The sequence below is a fragment of the Delphinapterus leucas genome, chromosome 6 (genome assembly GCF_059928025.1).
Source record: "Delphinapterus leucas isolate spDelLeu-1000000601 "Yukka" chromosome 6, BTC_Dleu_Yukka2, whole genome shotgun sequence".
Classification (NCBI taxonomy): domain Eukaryota; kingdom Metazoa; phylum Chordata; class Mammalia; order Artiodactyla; family Monodontidae; genus Delphinapterus; species Delphinapterus leucas.
The window spans coordinates 100,232,564-100,253,454 of record NC_143134.1 but is presented as its reverse complement, the minus strand read 5'-3'; the positions used below and the strand labels follow the sequence as shown (position 1 = coordinate 100,253,454).

The following is a 20,891-nucleotide window of genomic DNA, read 5'->3' as shown; positions in this document are numbered from 1 at the left end:
GTCTGACTCTAGAGTCCCCCTTGCAACACGATAAAGGCTAATTTAATGGGAGAACACAGGAAGACCCAGCTCGAGAAGGAGGGGGACAAGGAAAGCTTTTCAAGGGTGATAACGTCCAAGTTAGGAGCTGTAGGAATTAACCAAAGAAAGGGAGGTGGTGTGGTGGGCGCAAGGTGGGATACTGGATGGTGAGGGTGGGAGAGAATGTTCTAGGCAGAAGGAACAAGATGTACAAAGACCAGAAGGCAAGAGAGCATAGCACATTTGGCTTGATTAGGCATACCTAGTCATTGGTGACTAAGCAATATGATAAAAACATTGCTGTGCTAGTGCCTTCTATGCCAGGATTACTGCATTTACAACTCTTTTTTGTACATAGAACATTTGGGCTCTATGGCCCATGGCCAGTGTGGCTGCCTGTGGTTGCCTTGCGTGATCTTTGCAATTCCGGTGCCATTACAAGCTTCCTGAGGGCAGGACCCAGCCTTTGGACTTAGTTTCTTCTCCAGAACAGAACACATGCCAATATCTTCAAATATACTGGGTATAAATTTATGATCCGTGAATGACTTAGTAAAGCTACCCTGCTGTTAACAGAGAACATTCTCTAAGTTCCTAGAATATGGAGTGGTGGCCAGTATTTGTTTTTATCTTTGGGGAACACCAATGCCACATGGTTTGTGTGGACAGTCAGTACTGGCATAGACTCATGAAGCAGATAACTGACAAGCACTGCCCAGAATCAGATGGCAAATTCAGAGAAGAGGGTTTGCTTTCCATTGGGATGAGCAGGCACCGCTATTGCTATTCTGGGTCAGTGTAAATAATGACTATAAATGAAGCTCTGTCATGAAGCTGATTGTTCAAGCCTCCAGGGAAACGGTCATTGTCTTCCCTCATTAGAACCTCAGCATGGCCTGAGGTGACCATTTTCCTGTTCATATCCAGAAATGTAACCTTTAGCTTTTTGTTTTTTTAAAGAGAAAACATGTGGGTTAATTATTTTGCTGCAATCAGTAGGTATCAATTTTCTCATTGTAATTTTCAGGATAATAGAAAGTTATTTTTTTTTTCACTATGAAAGATCATAACAAAATGGGCAAATGGCAGCAGTCCCAGAAGGGGTAGTGCCAGCCCAAAATCAAGACATAAACACCAAGTTGGGAGGCCTTCTGAGGTGACCCTACTCATTGCTTTCATTTATTAAGATTTTGGTTTTGTAGTAAATATGCATGAAGGATGTCATGACTCTATATTTTTGGAGATGTTCTTAAAATGCCCTCCTTTGCTCTTGAATGAAGAGTGGTTATAATCTTGTGGTGCTGGTGGTAATCATTTGCATGGCTTAAATTTTCTTTAACTTTTTATTTGGAATAATTTCAAACATAAAAATAGAGCAAAGAACGCTCTTATAGCCGATATCCACGTTTATCTGTTGTTGACATTTTGCCTTAATTGTCTTATCTGTCTGTTTGTCTATATAAAATTTTTTCTGATCAGATTGAGAGTAAGTTGCATGTCATGTTCATTTATCCTTAAATACTTCACTGTCCATTTCCCAGGAATTAGGATATTCTCTTTTATGAGCACAGTTATCAACCTTAATAAGTTTAACTGTGACATACTTTTATCCAGTTTATGGTCTATATTTCAATTATCAATTAACCCAATAATGTCCTTTTTAGCACTTCCTCCTCTAGTTACAGTCCTGTCTAGGCATGCATTTAGTTGTCTCCTTTCATCACAAACAGTTGCTCAGCCTTTCTTTGTCTTTTATGACACTGATACTTTTGGAGAATATAATTTCTTCCCCCTTTTTAAATTAAAATGTTCCTCATTTGGTGTACATTCATGTTTCCCCCCAGCTAGATTCATGTTATTCGTTCTCCACTGGATGTGTGACTTTTTTAAAAGAGACTTGATCACATATATTGTAATCTAATGGGTCACCTAGTCCCACATAGGATATTTTTGTGAGATGTGTGCCACCAGCCTGAGTTATGGGCTTAGCCTGCCAGTGACTCACTGTGCTGTCCTGGGCTAGTTACCCTTCTGGGCCTCAATTTCCTCACTTTCAAAAAGAAGGGATTGAGTTAGATGGCCTTTAATAGCCCTCTGGATGAGACCATTCATGATTTTTTATGAATCTATGATAAATGCTTGTGTTCAAAGTCAGTTAATACTCTTATTAAAAGTGAAAACAAGGATTTCCCTGGTGGTCCAGTGGTTAAGACTCCATGCTTCCAATGCAGGGGGCCCGGTTTCGATCCCTGGTCAGGGAACTAGATCCCTCATGCCACAACTAAGAGCCCACACGTGGCAATGAAGATCCTGCAGCGAAGATCCCACGTGCTGCAACTAAGACCTGGCATAGACAAATAAATAAATAATTTTTTTAAGTGAAAATAATAGTAGCAACTTTCTTAGCTGTCTAGATCTTTGGAAAGCTTGGTCTGGATTTGATAGCAAAGCTGAAACTTTAAACTAGAAAAGTCCATTGTATCTTGATTAGTGAGGGGGAAGATTATGTCTTGGCCTGGGCACAAAATGCAGTTTATTTCATGCAGATAAACTGACACGTTAACACCAAAGTTTCAAGATGCTCACATATTTCAAACCATATACCTAGGATCTAAAGCCTTCTTTCTGGCTGATAACAGGATTCCTGTAATAACATGCATTTAGGGTATTTTCCAAGTACCCAAAGGCACGCATGACTTTAAAGAACACATGTGCATTTCATTGCAGTAACCCACTTTTGTGCTTAATTAAATTCCTTTTGGCAGAAGTGGCGTTTTGAATTTGATACACTATTATCGCATCACATTACCAATACGCCTCTCTGGCTCCTGCCCTGGACACCCCTGATATAAAGCACTCTGCAGCAGAAAGAAGAAGTCTGTGGAGCTGCCAAAAGGCAGGCTGAGCATTCCCTAGGGCAGCCCCGAAAGACGGAGAAAGAGGAACATGAGTGCTCACAGGTGGCACAGACTCATGGTGCCTTGGAAGGCTGCTCAAGTACCCCTTGCCCAACTGGGGAGCTGCTTTTTCAGTACTAGCAAGTGGTGAGAGACCCTTTCCCACATTTGTGTTTGGACAATCAACTGGGCTCTCAGACATTTGTGTTGGAAGCAGTGTTCACGCAAGACTGTAGAGCTGTGTGGCAGTTTCCAAAGCATTTGTGTTTGTATTCCATGGGAGGCAGCCTGGAGGAAGGAAGGCAGCAGGGGACAACTTAGGAGATAGAGAAACTGTGTACAAAATCTGACTTTAACACTGTCTAATAATACCACCTTAAACAAGTTACTTAGCCTCTTTGAGCCTCCTTAGTCTGCAAAATGGGCTTTACAATGTCTGCTGTTACTGTGAGGAATCAAGAAGATATAGGTATGTAAGCTTCCTGCCTGGCACAGAGTTGACACTCAACATATATTTCTTTCTCTTTTTCCCCTTTCTTTTGAAGTAGGTAGGCAAGACAAATATTGCCAATCCTGTTTTATGTAGGAGAAGGTAGAGGCTCATAGAGTTTTTTTTTTTAATTTATTTATTTTTGGCTGCGTTGTGTCTTTGCTGCTGCACGTGGGCTTTCTCTAGTTGAGGCGAGCGGGGACTACTCTTCATTGCGGTGCGCGGGCTTCTCATTGCGGTGGCTTCTCTTGCTGCGGAGCACGGGCTCTAGGCGCATGGGCTTCAGTAGTTGTGGCATGTGGGCTTCAGTAGTTGTGGCTCACGGGCTCTAGAGCGCAGGCTCAGTAGTTGTGTCACACGGGCTTAGTTTCTTCCAAAGCATGTGGGATCCTCCTGGGCCAGGACTCAAACCCGTGTCCCCTGCATTGGCAGGTGGATTCTTAACCACTGTGCCACCAGGGAAGGCCCTCATAGAGTATTAAAGTCAATCAACTGTTAAGGTCCCAGGATGGATGTGAACTTGTGATTTTTGGCTAGTCCATTATTATCTATCTCCCTTGCAAAGCTGTCTCCTGGAAGTTGATTATATCACTGAGCCAGTTTCAATAAGGCTGTGGCAATTTGCTTTTTAACAAACTTACACAATTTTTTACAATAGTTTTAGATTTACAGAGAAGGTGCAAAAATGACAGAGTTCCTGTAAACTCTTCATCCAGTTTCGCTGATCGTTGACATCTTACATCACTGTGGTACACTTGTCACAACTAAGAAACCAACATCAGTACATTACTATTAGCCATTAATTACTATATTAACTAAGCTCTACACTTTATTTGGATTTCACTAGCTTTTCCCTAATATCCTTGCTCTGTCCCAGGATCCCATGTCATATTTAGTTGTCAGACTTTCATCGTTTTTGATGACCTTGACAGTTTGAGGAGTACTGGTTAGGTATAGAGTGCCCCTCATTTGAGTTTGACTGATGTTTGCTTGTGGTTAGACTGGGGTTATGGGTTTTGGGGAGGAAATGTTTTCTGCTCTGAAAACATTTTTATTGTTCATCTTTATTACCCTCAACTGGGATCAATCTTGTGATTTTTATCTTACCATGTGCAGAACCCAACTCTAAGGTAAAACCCCTTGTGACCAGCCTTGGGCTGCTCAAAAGATTCTTTCACATGCTATTTAATTACATCTCTGGGTTGACTCTCCATTTGTTTTGCATGCATTTAGTTACCAGATTGCTCCGGGTGAAATATTCTTTAATAATTACCTTATTGAAATACCAAAAAGTGACTCAAATAAAATTTATGAATTATTTATAGGATTTAAAAGTAAGTTCCATTTTCCCATCAGGTTCAGACATTCTCTTCTCTGTGTAGCCTTCCTTGATCTTCCTGTTTCTTTTTTCTTGATATTTTAGACCTTTCTGGTAACATCTTAATTATAGTGTCTATAGGATGCATTCCTAGGTTAAAAACAATATGTATAAGATAACTACCTGGATAAGTCAGCACTGCCTATTTGGTGTGTCTTGTAGTCCAGATGTACCCCAAACCCATCTCAGATTGTTATGTCAGCTTTTGATCAGTGTGTACATTTAATTTTGTTTCAACTGAGAATATATATGTTTCAGAAAAGTAGTACAGAGAAAAATCAATCAACATTGAAGTGTGGTTTTGTGTTGGTTGGAACACACGTGGTGCTTTGCCTACTGAATGTATAGAGAGGACAATTAGTAAAAATTCTCAAGGAGTGCTGAAGAGTGAGCAGGTGAAACACAATAACCATTTATGTAATTCAGTTCCAGCTGGGTGCCATCAAAGTCTGTCGCAAGATGTATTTGTGCAAAACCTCTACAAATTAGTGTGGTTAATAGTTGTCCTAGTGAAGGGCAAGTTTCTTAAGAACAGACTTCAAATAATCTACCTTTGTATTCCTCATAGCACTTAGCCCACTGCTTTGAACAGAGTAAATGTTCATTTGATGAGTATTTTTATAGAATCATTATTTTGCCAGGCACTGTGCTAATTACTGGGGTGATAAGTAAGTATAAGACATAGTCTTCTGACTTGAAGAACTCACAGTCCAGTGGGGTAGATGGAGAAGTGATCATATAACTAGATTTCAGTGTGATCGGTGCTCTAATGAAAGAAGGGCGTGGCTAGGTCTACCTGGAAAGGTCTCGATGACTTTCAGGGGATGGGGCCTCTATACTGGCTCTTGAAGTACAATTAAGAGATCATGAGGCAGAGAAAAGGCACAAGAGTAATATTTTCAAAGTAACAGGCTGTCTTGTTGAGAAATAAATCATCAAATGTTGGAGAAGAGGCAATCTGGTGTGAGGTGGAAAAGATCAGACTCGTAGGTTGGGGCCAGATTTTCAAGCACTTGTCTACCTACCGTGCTGATGAGTTGGTACTTCATTCAAAAAGTAACATTCAAAGGTTTTAAGCAGGGGAGTGACATGATGAGATTTATATTCTAGGAGTATCACTCTGAGATGAAGCTATGGAGTTGGGAGGAAGCAGGGAAACTGGTTAGGAGACTCTTGCAACAGTTCACCCAAGACGTGAAGTGGGTGTGAATTTACCATAACCAATGTCTGTTGTATCTACTTACAGTCTCATTTGCTTGGTACAACACTTAGCTCATGTTATGTATCATAAATGCAATCAGACTATGCAGTTCTGAATGAAAAATAATCCCACTTTCTTAGATCAGTATAGAAGCAATTAAGTGAGGGCAGTAGGGAAGTGTTTACTTGAGACACAAAGCAGGGGAGTGCCCAGGAAATGAGGTAGATAGTGTGTGATACCCGCCTCAGGAATCTGGACTCCAGCCCTCTGGAGTAGCAAGAACTGGTGCCCATCAGAAGCACAGGTTTATATTTGCATTTCCCCTTCCTTTGATTCCTGATTCCCATTGCTCTTGTTGACTCTGGTGTCTGCAACATGCATGGATGCAAAGAGCTAACCTGAGGAGTTATCTAATAATGAGGTCATGCTTTTAGCAATCTGTATTAACCTTATTTGACACACCGTCAGGGTACAGAGACAAAGAGAGATCGTTATATTACTGGTTTCAGTGTTAAATCCTGTCATAAACTGTTCAGTTATACTTCATAGAAAGAAAAATGTATTTGGTGAACAATGGAGTCAAGTTAAAACGAGAAAAAGAGCATGTTCTGTTCTTTGGTAAATGTTCCTTTGCCAAGTGTACAAGTCCCACAGTTTTCAGGGCATATACAAAGCTAGGGGCTAAAAGGGCCAAGAGCTACACACAAGGCCACCCAGGGTAGACAAAATTCATGGAGTTGATGGGGGTCAGAAGGTGGTATGGTGGGTGATTGTGGAACATGATTTAAAGAACACTTGAAATTAGCTCTTTTGAGTTGAACAACTTTATGACTGATGGTTACATGTCCTCTCTACATGTGGTAGTGATAGGAACAAGCAAGCGGCATCCAGGCAGAGCAGAGAGATCCCTGACTGAGGTGGGACATCTGAGTTCAGGTCCAGCTGCCAACCCTAACTCCTGTGAGACCTTGGCAAAGTCACTTCAGCTATCCAGGGGTTATTTTCTTTACCAGTAAAATGAGAGGGTTAAGTTAGATCATCTCTAAGTTACCTTTTGCTCTGACAAATCTTTCACTCCATGATGCCTAATCTGTGAAGAGTTACTAACAGCCAGTATGTAGTAGTGAGGGCCCTGTTTCTTTCTCGTGAAACAAGAGTGATACCACCTACGTCACCAAGATGGCTTGAGGATCACATTTAAAATGAGATCATGAGTGAAAGTGATTAGTACCAAACCTGTCAAATAGTGGCTTTCAGTAAATCGGAGTGTCCTTTATTAGATCTCCCATTCATTAAAAATGTTTATTGAGCACCTACTATGTGCCAGACAGCGTTCTAGGAGCTGGGTACGTAATAATGAATAAAATAGATGAATTTGCTGCTTCCATGGAGCTTTTAGTAAACAGACTGATGAATATACACTAGCACAGCCTTTCTTCCCTTCCTTCCTCCCCAGCTCCCACTTCTCACCTCCTCTTTAACCCATTTGCTCTTAGCTCCTGTTGCAGATCCTGGTTGGCTAGAATCTAGCCCCAGGAGCGATAGATCTGAGGTCAGGACCGGTGTGTGAAACTCCGTGTTTTCACTCGATGGTCAGGGCTTGGGAAAGTGTGTGGACAAATGAGCATGAATTGTGACAAGAGTAGGAACAGAGTTAACCAAAGTAAGTGGACACTGGGACTGTACTTTAGGATGCTGTGCAACTAAGAATGTTGACAACACTATACTGGTTAGTTCTTTAGATGAAACGCCTGGAAAGCCATACATACAGAAGAGTGTATAAAGAAAACCAAAACATTTATGATTCTACAATCAACCTACCTTCACTCAACACCATCTGGGGCAGGCTGAGCAAGGCGTTGGCTTCCCGGTGGTGAATAATACTTAATTTCTTCCTTCAAGGAGCTCACTTTTCCTGAGGGAGGCAGACGTGAATCTCAATATATTGTGCTAAATGCTTTTTAAAGATGTGTAAATCCAAGGAGGTACACAAAGTAAAGCAAAATATTTTGACCTCATCATTTTGACATTGCTATTTTAATCCTGCTGAGGTAAAATTAGAAGTTCTTCTAAAATTGAACAGCCTCTAAAAGCATTGACTTTATTTTTAGGTAATGAAATCACAACTAAATATTGCAGGTAGAGATAGTGAACATAAAGTAACATTGATAACAACTCATATACGTAAACTTGTTGATTAAAAATTGACAAAAAGATTATATTACCTTAAAGAGATTTTTATCCACAAAATTTATCCAGATTTTTAAAAAGGTGGACACCGTAGAAAGAAACCTCAGTAACAACAACAACAGATCAGAGAGCAGAAGGTATAATTTGAAAATTTTAACACTGGGAAAAAAAACTGATAAATTAAAAAATGTCTTTATTGTGATATATATAGAAAAGACTATGTGGACATAATTTAAGTAAATATTAAAATACAAAAATACATATAATTTCGCTGTGCTATGAAGATTACTGATCAAGGAATTCAAATGGTATAGTGGTTTGCCTATACAAAACTCATTTTGGAGGAAAATTAATCAATGTTGAAATCTACTAAGAGTGTACTTTGTGGGTCACAGAGCAGAGTGAAAAGAGATAATAGGTCTGGTGGAGGAGCAACAGGAAATATCTAGCATGTGTGTTGTCTCTTGTAAGTCAATAAAATTGATGAAAGATTTTTGTGCACATTGTTTTATCCAAGTCATTTTTGTGTATCCCTGAGCAATTAATAGCACATTGCAAATTGTGTTTACTTGGTAAAGATTTGCTGAGTGAATGAAGAATAAATAAACAAATGAATATTAAAAGGACAATTAAAAAAAAAAAGGACAATACACCACTGACCCTCAAAGTATCACTAATCCACCTTTGGACAGTAATACTTCCTGTCACTTTGTCCTGTAGTAATCTATTTTTATGGTTATCATTCCTATCAGAGGGTGATTTTCTGAAGAGCAGGGAAGATGATCTTTATGCATGTTTATATTCTGTGCCTGTAATTTAGCAGGCATTCAGAGAATGTTTGCTAAATAAATGAATGACAAAATTTTATGTTAAGGGTCAGGTTACTTAGTCTAAGAAAACTGAGATGTTTCCCTCATATTTCATTTTCATCATAATAGAAGCTCAGATGAGAGCCAAGGGCTGTAGAATCTCCAACCCCTGTAGAATCAAATCTGATTAGGAAATATACTTTGTAAAGGTAACACCTACACCATTTAGGGGAAAATATGAAATAAGATGATATCTACCAAGGGCTCTCCCCAGAGCTGGTTTCTACTCTATTATTTCCCTGGAGACCCCTGGCTCAGTTTGCTCCGTTCTTAGCACAGCTTTTGGCCTCAGCCTTGACAGCAGCTTGGAGGCAGATAGGAACATTATTTCATGAAGTAATTTAGATATGATTTTTAAAAAAAATCTCATCTTGGCCCAAACCCTACAAGAGCTTGGGTTTAACCTGTTATTATGAGATTTCAGGGAATAATAAATAAATTGCAAAATGGAAAACTGCAGAAGCTTGGGATAAAAGAATTTAAATTGAATTTGCATACAATCCACTAGACATAAAAGGGCACTCAAAGGAGTGAGGTACACTAGTTAGGTAGTATAAAGTTCTCATTTTCACATATAATTACGGGAAAAACACTTGAAGAATTCCTTCTTTGCTCTAATTTTCAGACAAGATAGGTTATTTGAATTTCACAACTGTCGGTAGAGTCTTTAGCCAAGGATGGTTGGAAATAGTTGATGTTAGGCCAGGAGTTTTAAGTTAAGTGTCTGGTCATGGTTTATAATTATAAGACCTCTTTTGAGCTTCCACCTTTGGTTTGGTCTCAGAGATCCACTTTATTATCTAGCCCGATTCGACCACTGAAAAATTAGTACTTCAAGAAATGGGAGATATAGAATTCAGCTTTGTTGTAACACAGATGAAATATATGAATTTGGGCAAGTTATTCAACTTCTCTACGCCTGTCTCCTCATCTGTAAATGGAGACTGAAGGAGGAAAAGCACGTAAAGCCTGTAGCCCAGGGCCAGGCACACAGAAAATGCCCCAAGCTATAGTTAGAAGAACTGAGGCTCAGAGCTGGGAAGTGACCAACTCCAGGTCTCAAGCATACTCGTGTCTGCTTTCTAATCCAGCATCCTTTTGTATGTTTGTTGTTTTAAAAATAATTTATTAAAGTGAAATTCACATATCATAGAATTAACCATTTTAAATGAAAAATTTAGTGACATTTAGTACATTCACAGTGTTGTGCAACCACTCTATCTAGTTTTAAAACATTTCCATCATCCCAAAGTAAAATCCCATACCCCTTAAGCATTCCCTCCTCCCTTCAGTCCCTGGCAACCATCAATCTGCATTGTCTCTATGGAGTTATCTATTCTGGGCGTTTCATATAAGTGGAATCATATATCATGTAAACTGTTCTGTCTGTCTTCTTTTACCTAACATAATGTTTTGGAGATATCTTTAAAAAAAATCTGACCATCTATTTTTAATTTTCTTGTCAGTATATAGAAATATAATTTTTTTAATATATTAACCTTATATCCAGTGACCACAATAAATTCACTTCTCGATTCTAGTAGTTTTTTTTTTCCTTTGGTAGGTTCCTTAAAAATTTTCTACATAAACAATAATGCCTTCTGTAAATTAAAAAAAAATTAACTTATTTTTCCATATTGCAGTGCTTTTACTTCTTTTTCTTGCCCATTGCTATGGCTGAGAACTTCAGTGCATGAAACTGGAAGTACGAGAGTGGCCATCCTGCCAAAATGAGTCTGAGAATGAAGCCATAGATGCTAACCACACTAACGGAATAAGAGAGGAAAAGTAAGAAGAAAAGGAGAGAGAAACGGAGGGCTATAGAGTCAGAAATACCCCATGATGACTCTTATCAGCATAGACAGAGACAAGCCCTTGCAATGAAGTATACTCAAGTCCCTCTTCCGTCTTTATGGATCCACCCAGACTGTAGCGTGACCTCGAGTGGTGGATTCCTGCAAGATTTTTTTTTTTTTTAAAGCAATTATTAGGTACTCTCTGCTTCCCAAACATGTTGTTATAAACTTATCATGGACACAGTTTAGGAATGTTTGCTGTTCAAGAATTGTGATTTCTACCATGTGGTGTTTTATAAACTGACTCAATGTGCTAGAATCAAATCTACTCAAAGACTAGCAATTTTTAATGAGTAGGAGGAGGTCATCCAATTTTTTCACTCCTAGGACTTTATTTTCCTTAGGCCTTAAGACATGCTCAAAAAGTTGAGAGTTTACCTAGACTTTTCATGTACATTATTCATGGTTGTTCCTCACAGAAACCCAAGTAAGCAAATCCAAGGGCATTCATTTTTCTAGCTGAGGAAACTGAGGCTCAGAAAGATGAATGACTTGCCCAAGATCACTCACAGGACAGGTGGCAGCACTGGGATTGGAATCTAAGTTCACCCTCCAAAGCCTAGATACTTTCTTCAACCTTCTGCCTCCTGCAGAGATGATGCAAAGACCCAGGCCCTTCATTCAGCTTCATGAAACACTGGGAGTCCGGGATTAGACAGGCTCCCAAACAACATATAGGGGGCTGTTACTCTAATGATGGCTGTGTTGGTGCTACACAACATAAACCATACATATCAATTGACTAGTACAAATGGGTAAGACTTAGTCAAATTTTCGCCTCAGCAGAAGAGAAGCTGGAAGGTATTTATAAATTTTTTCTGCTCAAGATATTCTCAAAACTCACAAAAGAAGAAAATTAGGAAAGTATCAAGTCAGAAGAGAGATAAAACTTTAATAATTGATGGTATAAAAGTGACCTTGAGAAAAGGAATGGCCAATTGGGTGACAGGAGTCTAATGAAGTCTTCATATATTGAAGTTCTAAGACATCTTTTGGGGGTTGGAAACTATATTGAATGGTCAGCATATGAAATCATGTGCAGTTTCTCAAATATTACCCGCTTTTCTGACCTCACAACTTTTCCTCTTGCTTTTCTCTCTTTGTAGATTGCCCTTCCTCCCATTGACCAGTGATGAACTCCTACTCATCCATCAAGACCCAATCTTACCCAGGTAAGATTACATGCTCAGTGAAGGCCTCAGCGGGCCCCAGAGAGTTCTCTGCTCCTCCCTCCTATGAGCCTTCCCTCTACCTTGTCCATATTTCTAAGAAATGAGATGCAATAATAGCCAAAAGTATTTAAAGTATTTGTATATATCTAACCACTTAACTCTAGGGTTCTTGAGGCAAGAGACCATGTCTTATTCATCTCTTCACCCTAGGACCTATATTATGTTGGCACACAGTAAGCTGTCAAAGGTTTTTGCAGCAAACTGAAAAATCTCACAACATGGGAAATTCTTCTATTAAACATACCTTATATAACTAGGAAAAAACTCATATACATTTGCATATTGTCTCTAGGTTAGACACACTACTAAATAGAAATAAATGTCAGCATTTAATGAGATTTCTCTGCTTACAGTCATGCTGTGGAAAGAGAACATTGCCACTGCTTGTAGAATTTATTGACATCCAAGATTACATGTTGCTTTTGGAATGCACACCATGAAATAGAAAAGGAATGGCTAGGAAAATGGGTGGAAATGTGAACATGTTGGTAAAAAATATTTAGCCTCTAAAATTATATTTGAATATATTTTTATTCAAATTAATGATCATAAATTACACATTCACCTAGGTGACAACTGAACAGATCCAGATATAAATCTTGACTCTGCCACCTGTTTCCTCTGTGAGCTCCTGAGCCTTTTTGACCCTTATCTGTCTGTTAAACAGAAGCATTGCATATTTTTGGAAAATGTAAGCTATTTGTTATTAAAATTATTTTGATGTGAAGAGGCTAATTACCCCATATCAATCCATAAGTTCAACCCAATCCCAATGAAAATTCCAATGGAATTTTTAGAATTTGCTGAAATATTTTCAACTTCATCTAGAATATCAGGATAGAGTGAGTCAAGAACACTTTGGAAAGGAGGAATGAGGAAGGCATACCTACACCAGATGTATGAAAGCACATTATAAAATCAGAGTAACTTAAAGTGTTGGTACAGGGATAGCGCCAGACATACAGGTAGTATCCTAGATTGTAGTAAACGATAAAAATGGGATTTCAATTAGGAATGAGAGCAGAGGTTATTCAGTGAATGGATTGGCACAAGTGGCTAGTCATTTGGAAAAATGATAGCTAGTGCTACTGTGTATTAGGTGTGGCCCTACATTCTTTAATACCAGTTAACATTTTTAATTTTTGTGGGAATTTTACAAGTAGGTAGGTACTATTATTATCACTATTTTATAGATGAGGAAATTGAGACACAGATAAGCTAAATAATTTGTCCGAGGTCATACAACTAGTCAGGAATAGAGCTGGAATTTGAATCCAGGCAGTCTAGATTCTGGGTTCATGCTGTTAGCCACTATGCATAGTGTCTCACAGTCTCATGCCTTGTACCAAAATATGTTTCAAATGGATTGAAGTTTAAAAAGTAAACTTAGGGCTTCCCTGGTGGCGCAGTGGTTGAGAGTCCGCCTGCCAATGCAGGGGACACAGGTTCGTGCCCTGGTCCGGGAAGATCTCACATGCCGCAGAGCAGCTGGGCCCGTGAGCCATGGCCGCTGAGCCTGCGCGTCCGGAGCCTGTGCTCTGCAACAGGAGAGGCCACAACAGTGAGAGGCCCGCGTACCGCAAAAAAAAAAAAAAAAGTAAACTTAAAGTAAACGTAAAACCAGAAGAAAATATAAGCAAATTATTCTATAATTTTGTGATGTGTAAGGCAGTTTAAAATGACATTAAAATCAGAAATTCTCAAAGAAAAATATAATAGATTTGACTATATAAAAATTTTAAAATATCTTAGCATAACCAAACCAAACCAACAAAAATGCAAACATAAAAAATTAACCAAACCAACTAAACAAAAACAACACAGAAAATTGACACTATCAAATGACAAATTGGAACACATTATAAGCAACTTATATGGTCAAATATTAATAGATCAATTAATAAAGAAAGAGTTCAATGGAGGATTGGTGAAATAACTCCTGGTATATTCATGCATTGTGGGAAATCACTGTTTTCAAAAACAACAGTGTAGAGTGTTATATACTGGCATAGAAGTATGCCTGTGGTACATTTGTTAATCAATAGACAATTGCAAACTTACACTATAACCCTATTTTGTGGGAAAAAAGCATGTGGGTGCTTGTGTGTTTGTGTGTGTGTTAATGTATGTATACATAGGAAAATGACTGAAATGGTAAAATCAAATATATCTCTGTGTAGTGTGGTTATGGATGATTTTTACCTTTTTCTTTACCTTTTTATTGTCAGAATTTCTTGCAATATGCATGTATTTCTTCAATTATAAAGTGGTTTAAGCCTTGAATTATCTTTTTCCATAAAGTCAATAGAAGAGGAAATTCCAAGAGCATAATAAATTTATATATTCCTAGATTACAGTAATTTCTATGATGTTTTGGTGGAATGCTTATGGTTTGGGGAGAATGACTTATAATAAAAAGCCAGTGAGACCATGTAAGTTATTAATTTCTACATTTAAATTGCACTGTGCTCTGAGTACATGACCTATACAGTTCCTACTTTGGGGAATTTATCCTGGCTTTATTTTTGCAGCCAAATATATGATATATATATTTGTATATGTATATGTTCCATCAGATCTTAGATGAAGGTATAGTCTCTGTTTCTTCCCCTGAAATTTAATATGTGTATATTAAGTTATTAACTTTATTATTCATATCTTCTATATTCTTGGTTGGTTTTTATCCACCTGAATGGCTAAGCCTGGGGTATTTTAGTCTCTAATAGTTGTGTTTCTGTGTATTTTGCATAGTATTTCTAATATATATGCATTTTTATTCTTGAAATCTCTGCAGACTGTGCTTTTTGTCAATATGCAAGGATACTCCCTGTCCTGTTTAATGCTACTTGCTGCATATTCTCATTCCTTTCTGTTTGGGCCTGCTGAAACCAAAGTGTGCCTTTCCCTGTCTTTGTGTTTTTACTCTTTTAAAATAAGTTAATGCTTTGGTTTTAGAGTTGTCTGTTAGAGTTAGCTTTTGATTTCTGACCATTATAAATTTGTTGTCACAACTGATATGTTTGGTCTCACTTCTATGATCATCTTTCTGTTATACTTCCATACTGATTTATTTTATTCTCCAAAGTGGGATGCATATACCCCAGTTGGTATACAAGATCATTCATTGGAGACTCTGAAGAAAATCTTATTTTTTATTTAAAAGTTAAGAAAGATATTAAGCTTTACTGATATTTAATGTGAGTTAATACTGGTACTTTGCTCGGGTCCACATGTAAGGCAGACTCAGTTTATTCGTAATAAGCGAGGCAGAGGAGGGTGATTTCAGAAATCGGGGTGAATGACAGTGACACTTCTACATTTTGCTCACTTTCCTTGACTCACTGGAATTTTAGTGTACTTAATTAAGTGAATTTAAGGGTTATTTTGTTTACTTTTATCTAAGCTAAGACACAGAATTGGCAAGGTTCTTAAAATGATTCCTGGAAAAAAAAAAAAGTAGGTTAAAAGTAATGTCCATTATGCAAACGCAGACACAAAAGAACAATAACAACAGTCCTCTCCCCTCCCCCACAAAAGACCAGGTCTAGCTCATACTTTCCCTTTTCCTGGCAGGAATTCACCGTTAGCCACATTATGAGGTAATAGAGAGCATTTTCAAAAAGGATGTTTGGAAACGTTTCCCCGCTGTGTTTCCATTGCTATCTGATACATTGTTGAAAACGATGTAAATGTTACACCTATAAAATATAATCTCTCATATCAACACACTTAAAAAACTTGAAACAGAATTTTTATTCTGTTTAAAGGTTTTAGAGAATTTTAAACCCATTTGTCGAAGCATAAAAATATAACATGTACTGATCCCTTTTCAAGAGCAATTGATGGATATCATGGAATGTGGAAATTTACTACCACATTTCAACAATAACAATTACATAATTGGTGGAGGGAATAGAACATAAATATTGTTATTATTAAGAGTAGTCAATGACATACTTCTTCACTTTGAATTTGTCTCTCTGTGAAGGATATTATTCAGCTATTACAGTCACTAAAACCAAGTTTGAAATAAAAATGAATGCAGAATCACACCTTTGAATGCCGTATTGCAAGATGTGGAGCTGAGCTTTTTAAAAACAGTGAGAGCAAATTAGTCATCCTCCTCCCACTAAAAGTTATTATTTTAGGGAAAGAAAAGTTATTAATAAATGCAATTAAATTTATTTTAAAGTAAGGTTAATTTCAGGTTTATCTCATCCTTTTGATAATTCTATCACCATCTATTCTATAATACATGCACATAAACGTGTTCATACGATGGTACATGTGTTTGTATATAATTTATTAAGAAATCACTGGACTTGGGATGTATTGCTCAAAGTCTCACTCACCTTTAACTAAAAAATATATTTGAATATATTTTCTTTAATTATTGATGTTAAGAATTAAGCTATATTAATTTCCATTGCATAAGAAATTTAACATACTTTTATACATCTTTTCCCACATGTCCTACTTTTATTGATAATAATTTTTGACTTTACTGCAAATTATTGTCATCTTAATCATATAGCTTCTCTTTTATGAATTATTATTAACATGTGCATTAATTTTAAAACTATATTTTTATTATTTAAACAGCTCTTTATTAAGTTCCATTGCATCACTGAAGCTTCTCTACCACAACTTTCATATTCTTGAATTTTAAATTTATGGTTTAGGTCTTGATTAAACCTTCAAGTAATTTTTATCCACATATGCTTTTCTGGAAGCGTATATGGGTGATACAATTTCCATGTCTTATATCCTTCAGTATAGCATACTCAGCCTCATATATATAAAGCAATTGTCTAGTTTTAGAATTTTTTGTCACAGTCTTTTCCCCTCAAAATGCTCTAGATATCACTCCACTGTTTTCTGGAAGTTTGTAATACAGAGATATCTGTTTTAACTCTATTTTATTTTATGTTATTTTCCCCTGAGTTTTATATTCTGTGGTTCTTCAACTGCTTTCTCCTGGGCTCACTCCTATGATTATACTTTGTCATCTGCTCATCTGGGGCTTGAGAGTTTAAGATGGCCTCTGATGGCTTCATGCACAGTCTGGGACCTGTTACAGGGTCTTTCTCCATTCAGTCTCTCTGCTGACCCAGGCCCCCTTACTTGTTGATGAGAGTGTTCCAATACGTGAGGATAAGAACTTACAGCCTAGGCTCTAGAACTGACACAGTGTCACTACTGATACATTCTTTTGGTCTAAACACATCACAAGGCCAGCCAGATTCTATCCACTTCTGGATAGAAGGTGTGATATTGTGATTTACAATAAGACATATATATTTGATCTTTGTCCCTGTTGTTCCTGGCACAGAGCTCCTAAAACCCTTGGAATTTTTAAGGTGACAGTGTCTTTTTGTATGCTAATGAGCTGATGGTGGCTGGGGGGCTCCTGAATAGCTTCAGAATGGGGGCTGGTTACCAGGAGAACCAACCTTGTGATTAGGGGGTTGGAACTTTACGCCCCACCCTCCGACCTCTAGGGAGCAGAGAGGTGCTAGAGATAGGCTTAATCACTAACTGCCAATGATTTAATCAATCATGCCTAGGTAATGAAGCCTCCATAATAATCCTAACTGAAGGGGTTTGGAGAACTTCCAGATTACTGAATACATGGGAGGGTGGCACACTCAGAGAGAGTACAGACATTTCATGCCCCTTACCCCGTACTCTACCCTATGCATCTCTTTCACTTGGCTGTTCCTGAGTTGTATCTTTTTATAATAAACTAGTAATCTAGTTAGTAAGCTGTTTTCCTGAATTCTGTGAGCCATTTTAACAAATTATTGAACCCAAGGAGGAGGTCATGGGAAACCTTGATTTATAGCTGGTCAGTCACAAGCACAGATGACAGACAACCTGCACTTGTGATTGGCATCTAAAGTGGAGGCAGTTTCGTGGGACTGAGCCCTTAACTTGTGGATCTGATGCTAACTCTAGGTAGATAGTGTCAGAATTTAATTGAATTATAAGACATACAGTTGGTGTCCACAGAGAATTGGAGAATTGCTTTGTGTGGGAAAAAACACACACATCTGGTGTCAGAAGTGAAGTATTGGTGTGAGTGTAATAGAGTATGGAAAAACAGAGTTTTCCTTTAGTTGGCAGAGAGAAAGTAGAGAGGAAATAGTTTTTCCTTTCTGAAGGCACAGCAAAGTCGTATTGTGGATACTGTGGGGGAAGGAATTTGCAGCCATTAAACCATCTACCACACTAGCAAACTGCAACATTCTACTTAACAATAGAAATTCATTTGTCCACCCTCTACTTGCCAGTTCTGGATCCCAGATTCGTTCCATCCCTAAGGACCTCTGAGTCCTCTGTCTCCAGCCAGCCAAGGCAGAAAGATTCGATAGAGAAGGCACGCTGGCTTCTTAAAAGCCTAAGCCCAGGAGTGACATTTCACTTCTGCTCATATTCCTTTGTCAAAAACTATTCATATGGCTCTACTCCAGTGTCAAGGGGCAGGTGCCTCCCAAGGATAATAACGGAAGGGGGACCGTGAATTTTTGGTGAGCAATCAGCCGTCTATGCCACATTCAACAGCTGTGGTTTTTTTACTTCCACTGCTGACTTAGCTGTCAGATACTCATTCAGAAACCCTCCAGAATCTTTCTGAGACACAAACTGTCATATTTGTGTTCTTATTTCTTACAGTAAATATTTCAAAAGAAGCATTTCATCTTTTCAAGGTGATTTTCTTATTTGGACTTGCAACGTGGCATCCCACTTGAAGTGGCTTCTTGCTTCTGTTGTGAGCTCTTTCTTCTTGAGATGGCTCCTGGCTCAAGGAGAAAGCCTAGCAGCAGAACTAGCATTTTGATTATTGAACTTTCCTGTCCTAAGGTCTCTTTTCACCCCTGCAAATTAGTTGGTCTTATAGGAATTGTCTGGGTCCTTCACTTCCTTGCTATCCCTTCTCTATTACAAGGACATTCATGAATAGAGCCTAAATGGTACATTCCGTTCATTATCCTCAGCCTGTATGAAATATAGATTCCCTAACGTGTCAGGCATATACACAGCATCCTTCCTATTTTCCAATGCTGATGCTGGTTTTTCCCTAATTTTATATTCATTGGTCATCCCATTTGACTGAGGGTGGAGGGCTGAGTGTTTGACGCCTGCACTTACGTCACCATCAGATGCAGAGGAATTGCACAGTCTCACGTTGAAATGCTTGTGGAAATTCTATGGCCTGTAATAGCAGTTTTTTTAAAACACCTTGTAAATTTTACTTTTGCAGAACTATCATAAATCTGTTTAATTCAACAGTTTACACTAAGTACTCCAGTATTCTGCTTAGAAGTAAAACATTTTTGTGCTTGTATGAAACTTTGCTCTGTTGGAAGTTAAGAATACCATTTATGGCAGGCAAATTTCTCCATATCTGATAATCAAAAATTGTGATAGCTCACACGTGTATCCATTTAGTGAGTAGTTCTGAGGCTGCACAGCTGAGCCAGAAGTAGCGCTAAGCAGCGGGGCGCCAGCATCAGGAGGGGCACCTCTGCCCTCAAGAGGCTCACAGTCACTGAGGGGCAGATTGAGTCAGTGTGGTGTTTGGCAGTATCAACCATCATACTTTCTTTTTTCTCTTCCTCCTTGCATGTGACCCTTCCTCAGTGGTTTTCACACTAACTCTGGGGGAAGCAGGACTGAAAGGGTAAGAAAAGTGGGTGGGGTGAGCTTTTCTTTTTCGTTTTGTTTTTCAGCCTTCAACATGGGTCTTTAAGACCCAAAAGGCAAGCTTGAGGGAAGCAGAGCGTAAATGTTATGCCAACACAGGAAATTGTGAAAGAGTTCTCTATCTCACTGGTGGCTGGGGTGTGGTCTGGGGGGAGGAGGAGCAATGACCTTCTGGAGCTGAGTGGTTTGAGGTGGAGGGTCAGATCTGGGCATCCACGTGGAGGACAGCAGGTGCCACACAGCAATCCTCTACAACTTCTTCAGCCCAAGACCTTGTTGAGCTGTAAGCGGTGCCCTCTGCCATCTTCTCCATGGCTTGGGCCAATGATAAATCCTCCTCTAACTAAAACAAACAAACAAACAAAAACAAACAGCTTTCCCACACACACACACACAAAACCAAACCAGATTGAGGGTCATGACACCTGAGAAGTAGTTGATGGACTGACTTTAGGACAAAAATGGGCAAGGGCGAAACCCACTTCCTTTTCACAGATAATTACAGTGCGAGATTCTGAAACAGATTTTTATGTAGCTGGCTATTAAGCAAAGAGAAAAGGAAATGGTGCTGAGAGTGGCCAGCAAGATGGGGCTTCACTAACTTGTGTCCTAGGTAAGGCCAGCAAGAGGGTATGTGATAACACGGGTGGAGTGAAGACAGTTATGGGGTTTTGGTAACATAGTCTTTGAACTCAGTATAAAGATACCATCCAGTAAAAGACTCCCAAATGTATTTATCTAAAAGCTTTTCGAAGTCATATGAATCAAATCATGTATAATAACCATATGTTTAATAAAAACCACCTTAATTAAAAAAATAATTACATAAAATTATTATCATCCTGCAAAACCCTAATCCCCAAGCACAGAGTAGGGAAAAGATTATGAGCATTCTAAAATTGAGCCTGAAATATGTATTACATATGTAATATATAAACATATTTCTACTTGTAGGAAAATTATCATGGTTTTGTGGGATTATGAGAGGGTTTTCTTTCTGATTTTTTGAAGTTTCAGAGGAACGTGTATTTTATAATTAGAAACAATGTG

At 38.4% G+C, this 20,891-nt stretch overlaps 1 long non-coding RNA gene across 4 annotated transcripts in view; it reads left to right on the top strand.

The window, feature by feature from the left end:
- The window catches only part of LOC149749021 (uncharacterized), a 498,387-nt gene that overhangs the window by 346,223 nt on the left and 131,273 nt on the right, over positions 1–20,891 (top strand). For all 4 annotated transcript variants that reach the window (XR_016393608.1, XR_016393607.1, XR_016393605.1 and 1 more), the window contains one exon: positions 12,009–12,074. This is a non-coding gene — a long non-coding RNA (uncharacterized LOC149749021). The remainder of the gene's footprint in view (positions 1–12,008; positions 12,075–20,891) is intronic.